Source organism: Anolis sagrei, chromosome 9 (genome assembly GCF_037176765.1).
Source record: "Anolis sagrei isolate rAnoSag1 chromosome 9, rAnoSag1.mat, whole genome shotgun sequence".
Classification (NCBI taxonomy): domain Eukaryota; kingdom Metazoa; phylum Chordata; class Lepidosauria; order Squamata; family Dactyloidae; genus Anolis; species Anolis sagrei.
Window position 1 is genome coordinate 25,035,319 of NC_090029.1, and position 14,232 is coordinate 25,049,550.

Below are 14,232 nucleotides of genomic sequence, written 5' to 3' on the forward strand. Positions count from 1 at the left end.
AGTTCTATTATCCTTTCTGTTGGGGTTCACCATCCTGAATAATTCAAATATCTCTTCGATTGACAGGACTCCAAACTCTTTTATCCTTTCTGTTGAGGTTCACCATCTTGGATAATCCCATCACCCTTTCCATGGATAGGACTCAGAGCTCCATTATCCTTTCTATTGGGATTCACCATATTGGAAAAGTCTAGCATTATTTCTGTGGATAGGACTGGGAGCTCTATTATCCTTTCTGTTGGGGCTCACCAGCTTGGAAAGGTCTATAATTATTTCTATGGGTAGAAAGAGCTCTATTATCCTTTCTGTTGGGGTTCAACATCTTGAATAATTCTAATATATTTTCTATAGATAGGACTCTGACCTCCATTATCCTTTCTGATGAGATTCATCATGTTGGAAAGGTCTATAATTCTTTCTATGGATAGGACTCAGGGCTCCATTATCCTTTCTGTTGAGGTTCACCATCTTGGAAAGAATTATAATTCTTTCTATGGATAGGACTCAGGGCTCCATTATCCTTTCTGTTGAGTTCCAGACCTTGGAAATCTTTCTATAGATAGGACCCCTAGTTCCATTATCCTTTCTGTTGGGATTCAGTATCTTGGATAATTCCATCATCCTTTCTATGGATAGGATTTAAAATTCCATTATCCTTTCTGTTGAGGTTCATCACCTTGGAAATTGCTGCCCTTTCTATGGATAGGGTTCAACACTCCATTATTCAGTTGAGGTTCAGCTCCTTGGAGAGTAATTCCATCCTTGCTACAGATGAAGAGTCAGTTGGCTTTGCCAACTTTCAATGAAGTCCAGACTAAAACCCAAAGCGGATGCATCCTTCCGATACCCAAAAACACCAGCTGCCACAGCTTGGCTCCGGGCCTTCATTGCAAAAGGACCATTGGACCTTTAGATGCCGGCAGAAGGAGCAGGAGGACTTCTGCCAACTATAACTTCCTCATACTGGGAAAGAGCGCCAATGGGACATATGCGACTGAAATATGGGAAGACGAGTTTATCTCAGCACAGTGCATCAACGTTATAGAACTGGTGCCATTTTGACCAATTAATGCTATGGAATCATAGGAGTTTTGCAAGGGTGCTCAATTGTGCTCAAACTACAACTCCCATGATTCTTAGGCAAGGTTTACCTGACCTGGCTCTTTGGTTTCATGTTTGCATAAGGTGAATTTTGCACCTGTTGGAAAGTGTTGGAATGATCTTGTTTTTGGAGTATTATGCCATCCATGCTATTCCTGTCCCTGGTATCCAACTTTTCTAGTAAAACCCAGGAATAGCTCTAATTAATTGAGGTGCGCTTAGACCATTGAATTAATGCAGTTTGATACCACTGTAACTGCTATGGAATCTATGGTGTTTGCAGTCTGGCAACAGACCAGCACTTTGGGGCTGAGAAGGCGAAAGGCCTTGCAAAACTACAGCTTCCAGGTTTTGTTTGTTCGTTCGTTTATAACCCGCTTTCTCTCCCCATATGTAGATTTAAAGTAGCTCACAATCAAAAACATTACAACTTAAAATATACAATAATAAAATAGCGATCATTATACATTATTATATATCACCAGTCATAATTATATTCAATATATTAGTATTACTATATTACAAGATTATTATTATATTGTATTATGATTAGTATTATATTGTATTACATCATAATATTATTATCAATAATATATGTATATATAATATATTATATTAGAATAGCATAATATTTGTATTATATATTATTATATTGTACCATACTGCAATATTATTAGTAATATTACATAATACTATGTAATGGAACCCCCGGTGGCACAGTGGGTTAAACCACTGAGCTGCGGAACTTGCTGATCGAAAGGCCACAGGTTAGAATCCAGGGAGCGGGGTGAGCTCCCGCTTTTAGGCCCAGCTTCTCCCAACCTAGCAGTTCGAAAACATGCAAATGGGAGGTACTGCTCCAGGGGGAAGGTAACAGCGTTCCATTCTTGCCACATTATCTGGGAGATGTCTATGGACAATGCCAGCTCTTCGGCTTAGAAATGGAGGTGAGCACCAACCCCCAGAGTCGGACATGACTGGACTTAATGTCAACGGAAAACCTTTACCTTATCTACATAATAATATACAATTATTATTATATTATTATATTGTACTATATTATTATAAGTACAGAGTTCCATCGCATGGCACCATGGCAGTTCAAGCGGTGTCAAACTGGATTAAATCCACAGTGTAGAGGCAACCAAAGATGTCTGTTAGCAGCAACATGAACCTTAACGACCTATGAACCAGCTAGGACGTTAAGATCGTCTGGGACAGGCCCTGCTCCCGGTCCCGCCTGCATCACATATACGTCTGATGAGGACGAGAGACAGGGCCTTCTCGGCTGTGGAATGCCCTTCCTACAGAAATTAGATCGGCCCGCTCCCTGTTAGCATTTCGGAGGAAAGTGAAGACCTGGTTGTTCGAGCAGGCATTTGTGTAAGGAATATAGGAATATGGAACAATTGGATGATGAGACTGGATCTTGATTTTAACTATGAGATGATAATGAGATGTTATATGATGTTTAATTGATTGTTATAATGCTATTGTTTTAATTGTTTTAAGCATTGAATTTTGCTATTATGTACTGCTCTGAGTCACCCAAGGGCTGAGAAGAGCGGTATACAAATATAGTAAATAAATAAATATAGGTCCAACGATGCAAATGTGGCTTTGTTGAACTATAATTTCCAGCCAAGACCATATTCTTGTTTTATTATGAGGAAGCATTCAAACTGGATGCTTCCTCTGCTGTATTGATCTATCTAAGTCATATTATTATTATTATTATTATTATTATTATTATTATTATTATGTTTATTTATATCCCACATTTTCTCTCCATATGGAGACTCAAAGTGACTATAAACACAATGTCACACCATTTTTGTTTCTGGGTTATAAATGGCATTTCCTAATTGACTTTATCCTAAAAACATAGGAAAAGTTGATTAAACTGCCCAAACTTTATTATGGAGAGACATCTTGCTATAACACATTTGACTCTAGTTTTGCAATGATTTGCTCATCGAGTCTCAACCAACTCAACATAGTTTGTGGCACAAAAAACAAAGTTTCTGAAGTACAACAGCTACTTTCAAAGTCAGGACCGCACAATTAAACAGGAAATAATGCTTTCAAACCAGGAACAGAACACTTTCCATATTTTGTAACCTAGGGTAGTATTATCCAGGTGTTCCCAATTGAGGCGTGTCCTGGCTTCGCAGGTGTTGCCAATGTATCCTGCAAAAGCCACTTGCCCTGAACAATATGAAGGAAAACAGGGAACTCTACAGTGAGAACCGTATTGGAACCCATAGGTAGGGACTTATAGTTCACCAAGGACTGTTTTGAATTGTGTGCCTCCCAAAGCTACCATCCCCAGGGCTCCAACTGGAGCCATTGAAGTGGGATGAACATGCCAAAGCATTGGGGGTTTCTTGCTTCTAATATTTCGCCCTAAATCTGGCTTTCCTTGGAAGAAAAAGACTGCAATGCTTTTAAAGAGGTTTGTCCAGATTCCCACAGAAGTCAATGCAGCTCCGTGGAAGAAAAGCCCAATAATAAAGAAGTCAGGTATGTTTTTAAGGTCCTTTAATATTTACTTAAAGGGACTGGGAGTAGAGTTTATTTATTACTAGCTTGAGTAGCAGCATTGCCCAAGTTATTTGTAAAAGTCAGTTTTTTAATTGTCCAAAATGCATAAGGTTGTGGGTGAACTACAACTCACATGCCAGGTTAACCCTGAAAAACTCCATTAGCACTTCAAGTTTGTTATGTTGGGCAAGTTTGCTCTAGATCAGTGGTTCTCAACCTGTGGGTCCCCAGGTGTTTTGGCCTACAACTCCCAGAAATCCCAGCCAGTTTACCAGCTGTTAGGATTTCTGGGAGTTGAAGGCCAAAAACATCTGGGGACCCCAGGTTGAGAACCACTGCTCTAGATGCATCATTGGTAGGGTTCAGTGTGCTCTCTGACTGTAGGGTAAACTACAACTCCCATTATGGTGAGTCAGTCCCTTCAAACCCCTCCAGTAGGTTGAGTTAGTCATGGGGGTTCAGTGTGCCAAGTTTGGTCCAGGTCCACCATCAGTGAAAGTCACAGTTTCTCTGGTTGTGGGTGAACTACAACTCCCAAAAAAGAAGGTCACCCCCCCCCCAACCCCTCCAGTAATCAAATTTAAGCGTAACAAATATGTGTGCCAAGTTTGGTCCAGATTCATTTGTGTTTGGGTTCACAGTGCTCTTTGGATGTAGGTGAACTACAACTCCCTCAAATCAAAGTGAATTTTCCCCAAAGACCTCCAGTCCTTTAGCTGGTTATGGGTGCTCTGTGTGCCAAGTTTTGTCCAATGCCATCTTTGGTGGAATTAAGAATGCTCTTTGATTGCAGGTGAACTATACATCCCAGTACCTACAATTCCAAAATGTCCGGGTCAATTCCCCTCAAAACCCACCAGAATTCAAATTTGGGCATATCAGCTATGCATGCCAAGTTTGGTCCAGATCCATCATTTGGGCTCATAGTACACTCTTGGATATAGGTGAACTACAACTCCTCTCAGTCCCTCCAAAGACCTCCAGTATTTTTTGTTGGTCATGGGGCTTCTGTGTGCCAAGTTAGTTCCAGGTCCATCATTGGTGGAGTTCAAAGTGCTCTTAGATTGCAGGTAAACTATACATCCCAGTACCTACAACTCCTATAAATCATGGTGAATTCTGCTCAAACCTTTCTAGTATGTTCAGTTGCTGTGTGCCATAGGAAAGGGTTAAGGGAGAGGCAGTGGCGGGGAGAGTCATACAAATTCCACACCAATGGAGAGAATAAGAAACACTAGGATGTCTGTGGTGGAGGAAACACATAAAATCTAGGATGGGATTGTCCCGGAATGAAAGCCAGATACACATTTATTTATTTAGGGTACTTTTACCCTGCCCTTCTCAACCCCCGAGGGGGGACTCAGGGCGGCTTACAAAAAGCCACAATTCGATGCCTATACAAATTACACATACTGTACAAAACCATAGTTAAAACAATTATCACAGTTAAAACAATCAAAACAATCAGTGTATAACACATCATATAAAACTATTCTCATGCTCAGCATTTCGTCTTTCAGAGTTCCAAGTTCCATTCCATTAATCATTTCCTGACTATTGTCAAAGTCCTTTATTTAACTGCCCGATTGTCCAAATGCCTGGTCCCAAATCCATGTTTTCAATTTTTTCCTAAAGGAGAGGAGTGATGTCGCTGCTCTAATTTCCCCAGGGAGTGAATTCCATAGGTGGGGGCCACCACCGAGAAGGCCCTGCTCCTCGTCCCTGCCAACCTCACTTGTGATAGAGGCGGGGTCGAGAGCAGGGCCTCCCCAGAAGATCTTAGACTCCGGGGTGGGACGTAGAGGGAGATCCGTTCGGACAGATACACTGGGCTGGAGCCGTATAGGGTTTTGTAGGTCAAAACAAGCACTTTGAATTGTGCTCGGAACTGGATCGGCAGCCAGTGGAGCTGACACAACAGGGGGGTGGTATGCTCCCTGTATGACGTTCCGGTGAGCAGTCTGGCTGCCTCCCATTGGACTAGTTGGAGTTTCCGAACAGTCTTCAAAGGCAACCCCACGTAGAGTGCATTGCAGTAATCTAATCGGGATGTAACAAGAGCGTGGACCACTGTGGCCAGATCCGACTTCCCAAGATATGGGCGCAGCTGGCGCTCACACATACAGATGTTCACTTTTATTATGTGTATTGATAGATAAAGCTGCTTTGAGTGTCCTTGTGCGGGGAAAAAGTGAGTTATAGATAAACATAATAATAATAATAATAATAATAATAATAATAATAATAATAATAATATTCTTTTCTCCAGTGGCAGATAAAGTGTTTGAATGGCAGAAGGTAGGTACTGAATCCACAGATCTTACCCCTGCCCCCCATTTAAAAAAAAACCCTGGATCTATTATTGATCTTTTGGGATCCATTGCAAATGCTCCCTTTGGAAGGATCATGAAATCCCTTAAAGGACATTTCCCCTTTGAGTCTTGAATTTTCCAAGAAACCCATTTCTTCTTTGCTGCGTTAAGCTGCTTTATTAAAACGGCTGATGTGAGCAGTCTACTTTATGTATTTGTTCCTTTTTACAGCCAGAGTAACTACAGACTAGTAAATACAAGGTAGTTGATATTGCTTTTATTGCACCGTATTATGCTTTTTATTAGATTCAGTATAGCATTGTGAGGACTGTTACGATGAGGGCTGGTTTGAAAAAATGTGCGTGACAAATACATTTGTTTGTAAGGGACACACCACTGAGACTTGTTATTATTAGGAAGTCTTATTATTATAGCCGTGACGCCATCTGAAAATGTGAAAAAAGGGAAGAGAGAAAAGTTTTTAATAAGTAAACATTAAATACAGCCTGGAAAACTCACAACAACCCAGTGATTTCAGCCATGAAAGCCTTCGACAACACATATAATAATATATTGTATAATATTTATTTATTTATTGTGACAGAAGCAAATTGAGATTACAGTTATAACTGTATCAAAAACTACAAACAAAGATTAAAAACTTGGCATTATGCTATATTTCCTTTGACCAGAAGCTGGCCACTTGGAGTGCCTCTGGTGTCGCGGCAAGAAGGTCCTCCATTGTGCATGTGGCGGGACTCAGGCTGCATTGTAGTCAGTGGTCTATGGTTTGCTCTTCTCTACACTTGCATGTCGTGGACTCCACTTTGAGGCCCCATTTCTTAAGGTTGGCTCTGCACCTTGTGGTGCTAGAATGTAGCCTGTTCAGTGCCTTCCAGGTTGCCCAGTCTTCTGTGTGGCCAGGAGGGAATCTCTCATTTGGATTGACGTTCTGGGTTTTTGCCTGCCACTTTTGGACTCTTGCTTGCTGAGGTGTTCCTGCAAGTATCTCTGTCGAGCTGAGGAAGCTATTTCTTGATTTAATGCATTGTCTTGCCAGCTGATATCCAAACAGAGGATGGACTGGAGATACCAATGCCTTGTTCCTTTCATTGCTGGTTGCTACTTCCCAGTGGATATCAGGTGGTGCAATGCTGGCTAAGCAGTATAATTTCTCCAGTGATGTTGGGCGTAGACATCCTGTGATAATGTGGCAGGTCTCATTAAGAGCTACATCCACTGTTATAATGTGGTGAGATATATTCCACACTGGGCGTGCATATCCAGCAGCAGAGTAGCCAAGCGCAAGGGCAGATGTCTTCACTGTATCTGGTTGTGATCCCCAGGTTGTGCCAGTCAGCTTTTGTATGATCTATTTCTAGCACCCACTTTTTGCTTGATAGTCAAGCAGTGCTTCTTGTAAATCTAGGGTAACTCCCAGGTATTTGGGTGTGCTACAATGCTTCAGTGGGATTCCTTCCCAGGACATCCTCAGAGCTTGAGGTGCTTGTCTGTTCTGAAGGTGGAAAGCATACACTTGCATTTTAGATGGATCAGCTGGTTTTCCCTGTAATAGGCAGTAAGAGTACCTAAAGCTTCAGAGAGCTTATGTTCAACCATTTCAAAGCTCTTGAGTTGTGATGGTATGATCATCAGCATAGATGAAACTCAGTCCCTTCTGGCAGTGGCTGATCATTTGTGTAAATGTTAAACATTGGGATTTGTAGTTTGGGGTAAAGTACCAAGACCTATTTCCCCCCCATTGGTTTCCCAACTTGTGTTGGGTTTCAGGGAGTTATAGTTTGGAAAGGTCCTGGCACTCTTTGGCAGACCTTGGGAAGCTACATCTCCCAGGGTTCCACTACATTGAGCTACTGCATTGAAAGCGGCATCAAACCGCATTCATTCTGCAATGTAGGCCCAAAGTGTATCACTACAACTCTCCAGTTGCAAAAACAAAGGACTTCGAAACTAGAACTCTCAGGACTTCGTTGCAGAAACCCATGAGAGTTGTAGTTTTGCAACTCTTTATGAAAAGAGAGAGAGAAGGAGAGGGTTAAAAAGCTGAATGTGCAAACCGCTGCTTATTTTCTGATTTCTTTCTCCCCCCCCCCCCCAAATATTCTGATGCAAATAATCCAAAGAAGCCATTAAGACATTTCTTTATTTATTCAATACAGCAATGGCCCGATTTCAATCAATATTCAATGGCCTTCAATTCCCTCCCGTAATTTAATCAGCCATTCCTGATTTATTATTGATGTGGTGGCCTAATAGGAAGTTTGCAATTTGTTTGTTTTGGTAAGGAAGGAGATCATTTTCAAAGTGGGTAAGAGAAATCTGACTAGTTTTCATCATAGATAAAAGTATGTATGCATGTTTGTTGGTTGATGGATCAGGACGGAACACTTCATGACCCAACGTAAGAAAAAAATTGAGGGATTTGAACCAAAAAGGAAAGGAAGAGGGGGAAAGGTATGAGAGGTAGGAAAGGAAACAAGAAAAAGAAGGGGAAAAAAGAAAGGGAAGCAAGAGGGAGAAGAGAAGAAGGAGAGGAAGAAGGAAGGGAAGAAAGGGAAGGGAAGAGAAAGGAAAGAAGAAAGGGAGGAAGAAAGCAAAAGGCTAGACGGAAACAAAGAAAGTAAAGAGGGAAAAGTATGAGGGGAAGGAAGGAACGAAATAGAAGGGAAGAGAAAGGAAGGGGAACATGGTATGAGGGGAGAGGAGGAAGCAAGAGAATGGAAGAGAAAGGAAAGGGGAAAGGTATGAGAGGAGCGAAGGAAAGTACGAGAAAGAAGGGAAGAGAAAGGAAAGGAGGAAGGAAAAAAAAGAAAAAGGGAAGAAAGGGAAGGTGAGAAAGAGAAAGAAGAGAAGAGGAAGGAAAGCAAGAGGAAAAAGGCATGAGAGGAAGGAAGGGAAGCAAGTGAAAGAAGGACAGAGAAAGGAGAGGAGGAAGGAATGAAAGGGAAGAAAGGGAAGGGAAGCAAGAGAAAGAAGGGAAAAGAAAGGAGAGGAGGAAGGAAGGGAAGAAACATGAGGGAAGAAAGAGAAAGAAGGGAAGAGAAAGAAAGGAGAAAACAGTATGAGGGGAGAGGAGGAAGAAAGAAGAGAAAGGAAAGGAAGAGGAAAAGGTATGAGAGGAAGGAAAGGAAGCAAGAGGAATAAGAGAAGGGAGAGCAGGAAAGAAGAACAAGAAAAATAAGGGAAGAAAAGAGAAAGAAGAGGAAGGAAAGGAAGAGAGAAAAAGATATGAGGGAAGGAAGGAAAGAAAGTGAAAGAAAGGAAGAGAAAGGAAGGGATGGAAGGAAGAAAGCTAAGGGAAGAAAAAGGAAGGAAGAAAACAAAAGGGGAAGAAAAGAAGGGAAAGGAAAAGGGAAAGTAGGAAGGATGTAGAAGGGAAGAGAAAGCAAATAAGGGAGGAAGGGAAGAAAGAGAAAGAAGGGAAGAGAAAGGAGAGGAGGAAGGAAGGGAAGCAAGGAAGGGGAACATGGTATGAGGGGAGAGGAGGAAGAAAGAGAAGGGAAGAGAAAGGAGGAGGGAAAAGGTATGGGAGGAAGGAAGAAAAGCAAGAGAAAGAAGGGAAGAGAAAGGAGAGGAGGAAGGAAGGGAAGAAAAGGAGGGAAGAAAGAGAAAGAAGGGAATAGAAAGGAGGAGGGAAAAGGTATGGGAGGAAGGAAGAAAAGCAAGAGAAAGAAGGGAAGAGAAAGGAAGGAAGGGAAGAAAAGGAGGGAAGGAAGAGAAAGAAGGGAATAGAAAGGAAGGGGAACATGGTATGAGGGGAGAGGAGGAAGAAAAAGAAGGGAAGAGAAAGGAAAGGAAGTGGGAAAGGTATGAGAGGAAGAAAGAAAAGCAAGAAAAGCAAGGGAAGGAAGAGAAAGAAGGGAAGAGGAAGGAAGGAAGGAAGGAAGGAAGGAAGGAAGGAAGGAAGGAAGGAAGGAAGGAAGGAAGGAAGGAAGGAAGGAAGGAAGGAAGGAAGGAAGGGGGGGGGGGAAGAGGAAAGGTGCTTCAGTCTACACTGTGGCAGGCATGCGGTTGGAGCCCGCTTTGAGCGCCAGGGCTGCACTCTTGGCGGCTGGGCTTCGGTCGGGGGGCGGCGCTCTGCCCATGCTCAGAGGCTGCGGGGTTGGGGTTGGCTGGGCTTCGGGGGAAGCTCCGCCCCGATGCCAGGAGGAGGAGGAGGAGGAGGAGGAGGCTTTCCGGCGGCCGCCGCAACTTTCCCCGACCGGCAGGCAGCATCTCTAGCATCCTCTCCTTTGCGCCTTGGCTTCAGCGGGAGCCTTCCTCTTCGCCTTCCTCTTCCTCAGCCCCCAGGTAAGTGCAGTGCCTCCTTTGCAGCCTCCGGAGCCCAAAATTCAAGCAGCGGGAAGGAGGCACCGGTCTCTTCGGCAGAGAAGCCCATTCCCTCCTTTCCCGGCTCCCAAGTTCTCGGTCCCCACGAAGAACTCCTTCCTTCTCTCCTTCCTTCCTTCTCTCCCTCCCTCCCTTCTCTCCTTCCTTCTTTCTCCTTCTCTTCCTTCCCTTCTCTCCCTCCCTTCCTTCTCTCCTTCCTTCCTCCCTTCTTCTCTTCCTTCCCTTCTCTCCCTCACTTCCTTCTCTCCTTCCTTCCTTCCTTCCTTCCTTCCTTCCTTCCTTCCTTCTCTCCTTCCTTCTTTCTCCTTCTCTTCCTTCCCTCCCTCCCTCCCATCCTTCCTTCCATTCATCCTTCCCCTCTGGAGCTTTTGGCTCAAGTTCCTAGTCCCTCCCAAGCTTTTCTTTCTCATTCTCCATCCTCCTCATCCCTATCTTCATCCCCTTTCTATTTATCATGACCAGCATCAGCATTCTCACCTTAGTCCTCCTCGTCTTCATCTCCATCCCCTTTGTCCTCCTTATCTTTTGTCATCTTCACCTCTATCTTCCTCCTCCTCTCAGTCTTCCTCCTCCTCTTCATTTCCATCCTCATCCTCCTAGAGGTTGGATGGCCATCTTTCTGGAACGCTTTGAATGTGATTTTCCTGCTTCTTGGCAGAATAGGGTTGGACTGGATGGCCCACCAGGTCTCTTCCAACTCTAGAGTTCTATGATTCTATGATTCATTTTTATCCTTTCCATCATCATCATCATCATCATCATGATAATGAGTCTTTTTGAGGAGAGAGGAGAGGTTAAAAATAAAGTTTGTTATTATATTCATCCTCCTCATCGTCTTCACCCCATCATCATTCTCTTCATCTCCATCTTCTTCACCCTCCTCATCTTTATCATTTCCATCATCACCATTATATTCATCCTCCTCTTCGTCTTCATCTCCACCATCATCTTCTTCATCTCCATCCTCTTCATCTGTCTCATCTTTATAATTTCCATCATCATCATCCGCTTTCCCATTTTCATCTCCATCATCATGACTATCTTAGTCCTCCTCATCTTCATCTTCTCCATCTTCCTCATCTTTATCATCACCATCACCATCCTCTCCATTGTCTTCACCTTATATTTATCATTTCCATCATCATCATATTCATCCTCCTCTTCATCCCCATCCTCCTCCTCATCTTTGTCATTTCCATCATCACCATTATATTCATCCTCTTCTTCATCTTCATTTCCATCATTCTCTTAATCTCTATCCTCTTCATCTGCCTCATCTTTATCATTTCCATCATCTTCTTCATCAGCCTCCCCGTCTTCATCTCCATCATCATGACCATCATCTTCATCCTCATCTTTATCGTCACCACCATCATCTTCTCCACCATCTTCACCCTGGTCATCTTTATTATTTCCATCATCATCACCACCATCATCATCATCTTCTTCATCCTCCTGTTTGTCTTCATCCCCATCATAATCTTCTTAATCTCCATCATCTTCACCTGCTTTCTCTTTATCATTTCCATTACCATTATATTCATCCTCTTCCTCATCTTCATCTACATAATCATCCTCTTCATTTCCATTCTCATCTTGATCATTTCTATCATCATCTTCACCCGCCTTCCCATCTTCATCTCCATCATCTTGACCATCATCTTCACCCACCTCATCTTTATCATCTCCATCATCATCACTATATTTATCCTCCCCCGCGTCTTCATCTCCATCATCTTCACCCGCCTCATCTCCATCATTTCCATCATCATTATATTCATCCTCCGTCTCCATCATCATCCTCTTCATCACCTTCTTCATTACCATCATCTTCCTTTTCCTCATCTTTTATCATTTCTATCATCATATTCTACATCCTCCTCCTCCTCATCTTCATCCACATTATCTTCATCACCATCCTCTTCACCGTCCCCATCTTTATCATTTCCATCAGCATCTTCATCTCCATCATCCCCATCATCATCTTCCCCCTCCTCCTCATTGTTATCATTTCCATCATCATATTCATCCATCTCCCCATCTTCATCTCCATCTCCATCATTATCATCCTCCTCATCATCATTTACCTTCATCTTCACCTCCATCATCATCCTCTTCATCTTCATCCAGATCATCTCCATCATCTTCACCCCTCATCTTTATCATTTCCATCATCATTATATTCATCCTCCATCTTCATCTCCACCATCATACTCTTCATTTCCATCATTCACACTCCTCTTTGTCTTCATCTCCATCATCATATTCTTCATCTCCATTATCTTCACCCACCTCAACTTTATCATTTTCATCATCATCATCATCATCATCATCATCATATTCATCCTCCATCTTCATCTCCACCATCATCCTCTTCATTTCCATCATTTACACTCCTCTTTGTCTTTGTCTTCATCTCCATCATCATCTTCTTCATCTCCATCATCTTCACCCGCCTCATCTTTTTCATTACCATCATCATTATATTCACCTTCCTCTTCGTATTCGTCGTCATCTCCACCATCCTCTCCATCCTTCTCATCTTTATCATTTCCATCATCATCATCATTATATTCACCCTCCTCCTCATCTTTGTCTTCATCTCCATCATCATCTTCTTCATCTATCTCCATCCTTTTCATCCTTTCCCAGGGCACTTTCTTGGCCACTTTCCAGACCTTCCCTTTCCTAAGACAGATGCCCAAGAACCTTTCCATTCATGTTGTTGAGCTTCATTATGACTAAAGTTGAGGGCGAATGACTTCCTGGGAATTCCTTGCCAGGATCAGAACTCAAAAAGCTGCCATGAAGAAGAGGAGGGACCTGGAGGCACCCCTTTGGCTGGGAGTTTCGCATGTAAATCTTCACATAGGATCCCCAAAGTCTGCTTTCCCTTGAGTCAAGCCTTGAGGATACCCCGAAACCTGGTCAAAGGGCAACTTCTCCCTGAATTTCCCTTATACAAAAGGCCGGTCTGTCTACATCCTTTTCCGAAAGCCCTGCAGTTTCCCTCTGCTCCACATTCCCTCCACGCAGCATCAGCATCAGCAGCATTGGTTTGATGAATGGGGTTTCCCTGGGGGTGACTTGAGAAAGAGGAGAAGGAGGGACAATGCAGGGCCCATTTCGGTGTGTGTTGAATGCAATGGGAAGCCAACGTTGTGGCGGAAAGACATGGCTGGGCATGTGCAAATGTGAAACATTTATGGCTTGCTATTGATTGGCCATATTGATACAAGCCAGCTCTGCAACTCGAGCAAAGTTGGGCTTGGAAGCAGCCTTTTGGGGGGGCTCTTTTTAATAGGCCCATGTGCGCAGCAGAGTTGGCATCGCAGCCAATGTAAGGAAGCTTCTCATTATCTATTTTGTTGTTGTTGTTAGAGAACATGCTTCTCTCTTCTCTTTGGGTGTTATATCTGCATGCTGAACTCTTGCAGAGGGGAAAAATTAGGCTTCCTCCTCCTTCGGTTCCTCGCTGTGAATGTAGATGAGGCAGAGCGGCTCCGGCACGTTTAATTGATTTCATGCAATCCCCAAACAAACCCCTTGGGTCAGCAGGTTTGTGTCCTCCTGCCTCGCATTAATCCCTTGCCTTCGAAAGCATGCCTTTTGTATATATACGTTTCTCCTTGTCCCTTATGCTAAGGATATATAATGGATTGGAATATATAATGGTGTGGAAGAATCGGTTGGCGTGCTTTTGGGTTTTATTTCAACTGTCAAGTCATGCAGTGCCTTGAGAATGGCACAGAAAATAACTGCAAGCCAGGAAGCACCAGATGATTGCTCTGGAGGTTTTTTAGCTGGGAGGCCATCTGTTGGGAGGGTTTTGATAGTGTCTTTCTTCCTGGAAGAAGCAGGTTGGACTGGATGGCCTTTAGGGGTCCCTTTGATCCTATTTTGTAGTGAACTTTCTAATGTCTCT

At 43.0% G+C, this 14,232-nt stretch overlaps 1 protein-coding gene across 14 annotated transcripts in view; it reads left to right on the top strand.

The window, feature by feature from the left end:
* The first annotated feature begins 10,138 nt into the window (after nucleotides 1–10,138).
* Nucleotides 10,139–14,232, top strand: part of MEGF11 (multiple EGF like domains 11) — a 495,422-nt gene continuing 491,328 nt past the window's right edge. For all 14 annotated transcript variants that reach the window (XM_060755350.2, XM_067471384.1, XM_060755353.2 and 11 more), the window contains exon 1: nucleotides 10,139–10,268. The gene's annotated coding sequence lies outside the window, so the exon portion shown is untranslated. The remainder of the gene's footprint in view (nucleotides 10,269–14,232) is intronic.